Consider the following 9,486-nt stretch of genomic DNA (forward strand, 5'->3'; position numbering starts at 1 on the left):
TATTAGTTCTAGTTGCCACATCAATCCCAATGCTCTGGGTAGCATGATTTGGCTTGGTTGGCGTAACAACTTTGCCTAAATTAGGGTTTGGCATGCGGAAACCCTAATTAGTGCGTGTGGCATGCGGCCACGGCATGGTAATGCTTTGTGTGTAAACGGCGCCATAGTCATGCCAAAGGAACTATAGTAAGGACATAATGTGGAAGCGGCCACAGGAGCAAGAATTGCTATAAGTGACTATGATATGGCGCCATTCCTAGGGTTTCCTGGGTCTTGCATGGCTCGTGGCATGTTGTGTGGCCCAAAGTGGCGTAACTTGAGCCACAACTGGAAATTAGGATTTTTGTTAATGCGCCTGAAGCAGACCGTGCTTCTGACTAGAAAACCCTAATTTAAGCACATCATGGCGTTGGCCACGAACAGGAGGTAGGTTAGCACGTATGGCGCTATTTACAGCACGTTGGCATGCTGCACGTTTGGCGTGGCGGAGTGGCATGTTGGCATGCCATCAGCCTATTGGCGTAACATGGCACGTTTGGCATATTGGTGCGGTTTTTGGAAAACCAATGGCTTTGTGACCATTTGGCGTAGTTTGCCTCTTTTTAACATTGTGGCAAGTTTGGAGCAACCTGATTGGTTAATATAAGAGAGTCCGCGGCCAAGCATGGGCATGGCCACACTTATGGTATGTGTGTGGCGGATTTAAAGCGACCTGATTAGTCGATGGGAAATAGGGTCGGCAAGTATGGGCCCAGCCAGCGTGTGGCGGGTTTTAGGCGACCTGATTGGTCGAAGGAAAATAAGGTCGGTTGGGAAACATGGGGCGTGCCTAAAGCATGGACACACCTCCCTTTGCTGCTGCTCCTATTTCACGGCTCCTTTCTGATTTTGGGTAGGATTTTGCACCTACTAATCCATGGCGGATTAATTGCTTAGTTCGCCTAAGCTTAATTTCGACCAACGGGGTCTAATATATTGCGCAAGGCGTAAAACCCTAATTTTTGCAAATTAGTCAGGGTAATATTCGAATCTTGTGAATTATCACAAAATTGATTGAATTATATGTGTTGACGCAGAGTTCTTTAATTTTATTGCTAGAGAGCAGTATGCTTTCTGATTGAGTACTTTATGCAAGGACCTTAACCTTGATACTTGGAAATTCGTGTTACTCTGCTGAGAGTGAACACAAATTGTCATGCCATATCAATATTAAGGGTTCGGTCGGGGAACATAGCACAAAAAGCATTCAAAGAAACTTATAATAAAGGCAAGGCAAGGTACCGAAATTTACAGAATCTTTGGGATTGTTGCTACATGCACCATTCTGGATAAATTTCATATGAAAATATTGAATTGCTCAATAAATGCGCCAGTGAAGAAGTTGAATCACTCATCACTTTTATATGGCTCCGTTTCTTTGCAGAGTGACGGCATATTAAATGCAAGGTTTACAATTTTAACCCTGAACTAAAAACCACCATCAACACCCTGTAGGTTAACGACTTGAAGACTTCATTGGGATTGTGAAGCCAGACCCAACTATTTTCTTTGTAGTTGCATGATCTGATCTTTCTCTTTCTGTCATGTTTGAGTACCATCTTCTTTAAGATTGGCTCGAGATTTAATCTTCGATAGGCAAGATAAAAAGTAATCAAAAACATCTTCGTCTCATCGTTTGTGATTCCACAATATCTTGTTTCGCTACCATACGATTAAGATTATTGTGAGGTAATTGATATTTCTAGGCTGTTCTTTGGGAATATAAGTCCGGTATATCAGTTGGTTCATATTCACCTTGATTTATTAAAAGACGGAACAAAACTCATACGTATTTCTGTGGGAGACAGATTTATCTATTACTATAGACTTTCATGTGTGAAACAGATTTGTTTATCAAGTCTTCGACTTTGGGTCGTAGCAACTCTTGGTTGTGGGTGAGATCAGCTAAGGGAATCAAGTGTGTAGTATCTTGATGGGATCAGAGACATAAGGAGCGCAACTGTACCTTGAATCAGTGTGAGATTTATTAGGGTTCAACTATAGTCCAGTCCGAAGTTCAGTGGTAGTAGGCTAGTGTCTGTAGCGGCTTAATACAGTGTGGTGTTCAAATCTGGACTAGGTCCCGGGGTTTTTCTGCATTTGCGGTTTCCTCGTTAACAAAACTTCTGGTGTCTGTGTTATTTCTTTTCCGCATTATATTTTGTTATATAATTGAAATATCACAGGTTGTGCATTGAATCGATCAATTGGGAAACCCAACCTTTGGTTGTTGATTGAAATTGATTGATGCTTGAATATTGGTCTTTGGTACCGTTCAAGTTAATTCTCTTATATCCAATCGGGCTCGCAAATTCCTATTTGTTGATTGCAGATTGAATTGAGAAAGAGGGATACAAAACTCTTTGATATAATTTTCTCTAGATTGAGTCTGACTGTCTAGGTTATTCTTTTGAAAGTATATTGGAGTTTGTCTATTTAGATTGCCAAACGAATTGTTGGGTGTGATTGTTAGACCCCCCGCTTTTTCAGAAATGATATGAAAATGCAAGTAAATAACTGACTTAGAGAAAAAGATGTAACATATGGATAACACTAACAGGGTATGAGAGGGTTGAGAGGATTACATCAATGAGAGCTACAAAGCTACAGCAAACAGAAACAAAGACTACACAACTTAATTATACTAACAGTGACTGGAAAACAAGTAGAATTCGAACAAATAATTAGTACAGAGAAACTTTAGATCACTACGTCGCTACCCAGTCCACGACAGCGACGCCAAAAACTTGGTAGGCCTTAAACAGTACCAACAATTGTACTAACTGCAAGTATACATCGTCGAGTCTGTAAACATGGTAAGTACGAGTTGATCCTCAGGGACAAGGTGGGTGTAGAGTTGATTATAAGTCTTCCTATACTGATTCAAACAAGAGTACCAAAGGGGGGTTTATCTTTGCCGATACGGCTAGATTTGGCAGTGATCAATTAGTAAAACAGATTGTAAGCAAAGATGCAAAGGGAAAGTTTGTAAACAAGGGTTAAAGAGTACTGGGGAAGTTGAATCCACAACTTAATCCTATGCTAAGGCAATACTCATTCAAGTTATATTCTTGTTCCTTCCCACAATGGATGATTTATCAACTAATATCATTAACTCACCCCTAATATTAGCCGTCTTCTTACAGTACAACTAATCACAGGATAATTTGATCCATTAGCTAACTATCCTTCCTAAATCAATGAAGCACAACAAGATTAATAACAAGAACATGAATTATCTCAACATATGATTAAGGGTTTCATCTAAACCCTAACAGATGAAATTAGAACATGATGAAGATGATTAAAACACAATTGTATTATGAAAACTCGTTGATCCAACTAAATTCGGATCTTGAATTACAAAGCATCAACCCCTATTTATACACAAAATTCTCCATATTCTTTTTCAATTCGACAATTAAGAGGGTCCCAACTCACCAAAACGCGTTTTCTGACAGTTCCATTCTTCAATTCAACTCTGCACACCTGATTTTAGAGCTGTTAAACAAAACCCTAGTCTTATTTCTCTCAATCCTAGCTTCTAGGGTTGTTGTTCTTGATAAAGAAAAGGATAAGATTGAGAGAGAGAAATAGAGACTAAGAGTTTAATTGTGTTGATGGTTGTAGGCAGAGATGGTCGGGAAGATGAATTTAATGGAAGAGGGCAGTGAACAGATATGGTCGGGGAGATGAATGAAGAGAAGAAATGGAGATGGTTTTGATTTCTGTTCGAATAGGGGAAGAAATAGGTGGTGTTACGGTGTGGACTATAGACATCAAATTTTGATGCAGTGAGCGGAGATGTTGTTGGATCTTGAACATATGTTGGGTGTTGAACAGGTGTATCATATTTGATGAACCGGGTTTGGAAAACAGATTTGGGTTTTGGGTTCTCTACCAAACCCATGTCTTCTTCAAAGCTAATACTTCAAGCCCACTGTTAGTGTATCTCTTGCAAGCGGCTTGCGGAATGAGTGCAAGCGGATTGCAGCTGCTCTTTGGGCAACATTTCTTCGGAATTTCTCATTGTCTTTATGCCCCTTGCCACCAATTTCCTACTCTTTTGGCTTTTTAATTCGTCCAAGCTTTATTTAGTACCTAAAAACAAAAAATTAATTAGTAAAAGTAATTATTCTTGAAAACAATAAAAAATACAGAATTTGGGATAAAATAGATAATTAGAGCACATAAGATGAGTTAAATGCCAATAAAAAGATGTAGAAATACGCAATATTTGGCACTCATCACTCCCAGCCCGCAGCTAACACCTAAAACCGTTAGGTCAAAATAGGCTGGCCACACGGCCATAACAGCCTCATTACGGCCAGTGGCAACACATTACTGTCGTAAAACGATCTCAGCCGTCCAACTTCGCTAGACGAATCGATCGGCTTAGATCTAATTTTAGGCAACCAATAAGATGTCGCCGTGATCACCGGCAGTCCCTCTTCCATGAGGACTGATCGGCCAAGCCGCGGCCTACCCGTACGGCTCCTGAACGGCTTCTCAAAGGTGGCTAGTCGCGCTGCCTACAAAGGTATCTTAAATCAATTCAACGACAACCAATAACTGTCGCAAATCATCTCAGCCACTCAATTTGGCTAGCCAATTTAACCGGTCAAGATCTAACTTGGGCCGACCAATAGGATGTCAAAATGGCTACCAGCCATCACTCTCCTATAAGGATCTGACCAGCTCACCTTTGGCATACATGAATAGCTCCTGGCAGCTTCCTAAAGATGGCCGATCATGATCCTTTTAAGACATTAAGCTCCGCGACTAATTTAAACAAGCTTATACAACGATGCTTCATGAGCATCGATTATTTTGAGCTGCTTGCTTAAAAACGATGCTTTATATGCATCGATTACAAACGATGTTTTGTAAATATTGATTTCACAAATAATTTAATTATTTGACCTAAAAGCATCATATGCTATTTTTTACGGCAAGTCTCACAACTTGACTTGTCACATATTGACTTCCCGCCGCCTAACTTGCGCGTGATTGGTCAGAATAATTAGATCTTACAGGCAAGACCCACTCAGCAGCTTGCTGCATATTTTTCTACAAAATAGTCGAGACATCAAACATATCACAAATTGGGGATGTTCATCAGGGTATTGATCTGACGGTTTACAGCGTGCGGCGTGCAACACGCCCATTATGAGAAAGTGTCCGGAAAGGCGGACAGTTAGTGGCAACAGAGAAGTAGTGGGTGTAAACCGACCAGTCTCCCCCTCATAGTAGGGACGTGGGTTTCAACATTTTACACGATCCCCACTTCTCCATCACTCAACTACTTCCATTTCCTATGAGATCAGGATGCGTTCAACTATGACTTGTATAAATAGGTTTTCAACCTTTTTCAACCAACAAGCGTTATCAACACAAGTATCCAGAAAACACCAAGTACTTATAGCTTATATTCCGTAAGCAAGTTTTATATTCTGATACGAGTCATAAACAACCACACCTTCAGAGTTAACCATTCTGATCTCAATACCTTCTTCACTTCCCTCCTTAAGATCAACCCTTCTCCTTCATTTTATGGCTGAAGCAAGACTAGAACGACAATTTCTTGGTTTAGACCAGAATTTTATAGATTGATCTCTCGAATCTAAAGTACTCCTGTGTAGTGCATTTGTTTAGGGTTTAGATTTGTTTCTCGATGGCACACCCAAATTTACCATTTCCAGCAGAATCAGTTTTTACCCCAAAACACCTGGATCATTATTGTACAAGAAAAGATGTACTACGATAATTTTGAATAGTTGGTCCCATATATCTTGCACTACCTTCTTTCTTCTGTTTGCCAGCATCCACAATGTTCTCACCATTGTCCATGTCCCAGGATTCCATCCCCTGTCGTACATAACTTCAGCATACAACTTGAATAAGCGAAACTAAAATAAACCCTCGAGTGCTAGAAAGTACAAAAAGACGTTGTTTCCCACCGACCTTAACGAAAGATACAAGCCAACTTCAGTAAGAGATGATTGAACCAGGAGGAACAACATCGAGTTCTTAATGATACTATGGAAAGCCAAAAGCGTATTTGGGTTCTATGGCCACATACTCACAAGTGCCATCTCACCCTTTTTCTTGTTTATTACAGCTTTATCAAGTCCGCCAATTACTTCATCTGATCAATAAAACAAATTTGTTAGCCATCTCTATACAAGCACAGTATAACAAGAAGATAAAATGACTCTCATCAGTACCATTATTTGTTTGAACTCGGAAAGCTCTTCCCCACGGACCTATTTAAAAATATTGTTCCATCTTGTAGCTTCCCAGTTAACTCTCACATGCAGCCAAACATATAATCACCATCAAGAAAGACCCACATCCAATTATGTAGAAGTAGATGAGCATCATATAGTAAAAGAAAACCCACATTGGGGAGTCGCCATCAAGAGAACCTTCTCCTTCTCCTTCTTCTTCTTCATTGTTCTGAAAGCCTTCTCCAAAACAAGACAGAAATACCGTGAAGACAAAACAAAGTACATTACAAAAAATGATACAAATTGCAAAAATGTATGCCACTATATTAATATCCCCTGCTCATTGTTCTATAGTATTTCATGCATTAATCACAAACAAGACTGCCATAAAAACTCCAAATGTGCACCAGCAATTAAAATAGCTCATAGAGTCCTTATTAATAAATCTTCCATTATGCATCTGGATCATTTCATTAGGATACTTTGTATAAGCTGTGTAGGTACACGCCAGGGGAAGAAGCTCCTAAACATTCCAAGGAAAAATAAAAGATGAACTCAAAGTACTAATATATATGTATCACATTCAGGATTTGGCCAAGTGAAATTAAGCCAAGTGTTCTAAAGTGCGTATCAGGATGTAAATCACCTGAAGAAGCACCAACAACACCTCCAGATGCCAAGTTACCAGCAAATCATTTCCATTAACCATATCTATCATTCTTGAAACTAAAGATCCTCTTGAAGTTATCCTTGAATGCAAAGTTCAAGGTCTGGTCACAAATTTTAAAACAAGTTAGTGATCAAGCTACGATAATCTAGAATATGAGAACAAATTTAGGTTAAATTAAGTAACAACCAAGTCGATATACGATCCAACTTGAGTGGGGAAGTAATGCATGACATTGCTTGTGTTTTCTCTCCATAATGACCCCAAATCCTTCTTCCTTAATTATTCGTCCAAAACGCTCTCCGATTCCCTTGTAGGGTTAGAGAGCCTGCCTAGCTTACATGATCATCTCTTCCTGGTTTTGAACCAACCAAAACAAAATATCTTCCAGTCATATTCATTTACAAAAAAAATCAATATACTGCAATAGAAAATTTTATCAACTAAAACAAAGTTAATACATCTTTATCATCAATTTGACATTATTGCAGTAAAATCAAACAAATCAAAGCTTGCAGTTATATCTAATTGAAAAGGAAAAACAATATATCAAAACTAGGGTTTGGTTTATACCTTTGTTAATACATCTGACATTTGATGAAAAAAACCCAAATTACTTAAGTTTGAGAAAAGAGTTAACGATTCTCCAAATGGGTTTATAAAGAAATCTTATGAAAAGGGAGAAGGAATTTGGGGGGAAATCTCATGCCAAAAAACACTCATAGAACAGAGAAACACACTTGCAATTAGATTATCTCTGATTTCCCTCGTTAGGTCAAAATATTGTAATTTGTAAATGATTTATAATCAGATTAATCTAAGTAATGACATGGTGAGCATGAACTTGAACTAAGATCAGAAATCAGATTAAAGATTTTGAGTGGAAAAAGCCTAAAAGAGAAGGAAAAAAATTTGAATCTAGGGTTTACTTCGTAGAAGTAAAACAAAAAAGGAGAAGAAATAGTTCATGTGCTGGTAGTGACGATACCTTTCTTCCTCGACGACAATAAGGGTTTGGTTGATCTTGATGATAATGATGGCGGTGGTAGGATAAAGAGGGAAAACTCACAGGGGAGACGGAGAACGAAAGAGGAGAAGAAAATGAGATTGAGAAAGTGAGGTTGTTTGATGATTAAAGAGATAAGAGCCCCAATTCAGCTTTCCAAAGTATATGAATATGCTGAATAATGAGTCAGTTGAAAGTGTAGGCAACCACACTGATTTTTTCCGCATGCGTACAACTGGATTTAGTTGCGAATCGCTACTGTTCAAACAGTTGCAAGTTTTGTAACTATTTCAAACTGTTGCAAAGTTTTTGCAACTGCAATTAGCAACTGAAAATTTGCAATAGCCACTAAGTTGTTGCGAATCTAGTTACTAATCCCTGAATTTGGTGTAGTGTATGAATTCATCAAAAATCTAATTCAGGGTAATGGGTTGATATAAAGGTACATAGGAGAGCGGAATTTAATAAATTTAATTTAAGTTTTAAAATTTTAATAGCGAAGGTAGCTTAATACTTTCACCATTTTTAGACACCCCTTATCCTCTCATCTAGATGGGAAGAAATTGATACCCTCAAACAAAAGTCATAGGCCTCAAAGTAGGGAAGACAAAAATAACACAATAAACCCATGTTCATGTTTTGAACATCGCAACTCATTCATAATAATTTTTTTATGCATTCCGTCTTCTTCGATAAACTTTACAATCCGAAAACATAAATATTATGAAAAAAGAAAACCCATTGTTACGTTTCCACATCAAAGTGAAATTTTAGACTGGGTCTTATGGGTCTTATGGGCATGCCCAACCCCTTTCCTAGTGTGCGGGAACCCCCGCGGGAAGACTTCGGATATGGCTAACCATTAGCTGTTTTGAAAAATCCGAAAACGGTCAATCATTAACCGTTCTTCTTCACAATAACGGACAACCATTGGAACGGCTAATTATTGAATGTTTTTCCTTTCTTATAACGGTTAGTGGATACCCGTTCCTTGACCTTTTTTCGTTCACACTCCATGTACACTCATTTACAGTTTTAGTGTTATTTTACGATTAATGGTTACACTCTATTTACATTCAAGGGATAAATTGTTTCGAGATTTGTTGGAGTAATTTTTTTTATTGTGTTGGATGTACATGTATAAAGGTGCATTTACTAACAGATGAATCACATTGATTTTAAAAAATGTAAACCTACAACTTGTTTACACTCAGACGCACTGTTAGCCTCGGATTCTTATCGTCATCAACGCACTGTTATTCATATCTCATTCAGATAGATATCTCTTTATCCTTATCAACAACGGGGAATTCCCTTATAAATACAAATAAAATTTTCTACGAATACAATCCATTAACCATTCAAAGAAACACCTACCTTGAAGCATAAAACCATACTTGAAATATACCCAGTCACAAATGAATTCTAGACGCAAAGGAAACAGATAGTATGCGTTGAAGCAAACCAAATTTGTCCACTATGTTTTCTTGATTACCATTCCGCAATGCAGTGCCCTTGGATTTATTCCAAGTGCCCACAGAGAG

The 9,486-nt window shown here is 38.3% G+C and overlaps 1 long non-coding RNA gene across 5 annotated transcripts; it reads right to left on the bottom strand.

Annotated features, from left to right (window-relative positions):
- Nucleotides 1-5,368: 5,368 nt before the first annotated feature.
- On the bottom strand, nucleotides 5,369-8,089 carry LOC113307938. Of its 5 annotated transcripts, none has more exons than XR_003339380.1 (6): nucleotides 7,925-8,089; nucleotides 7,126-7,291; nucleotides 6,916-7,039; nucleotides 6,267-6,506; nucleotides 6,004-6,187; nucleotides 5,369-5,907 (listed from the first exon to the last, which is right to left on the bottom strand). It is a non-coding gene; the product is annotated as an uncharacterized LOC113307938 (long non-coding RNA). The 5 variants fall into 5 exon arrangements; XR_003339379.1 differs by having other exon boundaries at nucleotides 6,267-6,792; XR_003339377.1 differs by having other exon boundaries at nucleotides 6,267-7,039.
- Nucleotides 8,090-9,486: the final 1,397 nt, after the last annotated feature.

Source organism: Papaver somniferum, chromosome 9 (genome assembly GCF_003573695.1).
Source record: "Papaver somniferum cultivar HN1 chromosome 9, ASM357369v1, whole genome shotgun sequence".
In the NCBI taxonomy this organism is placed as follows: domain Eukaryota; kingdom Viridiplantae; phylum Streptophyta; class Magnoliopsida; order Ranunculales; family Papaveraceae; genus Papaver; species Papaver somniferum.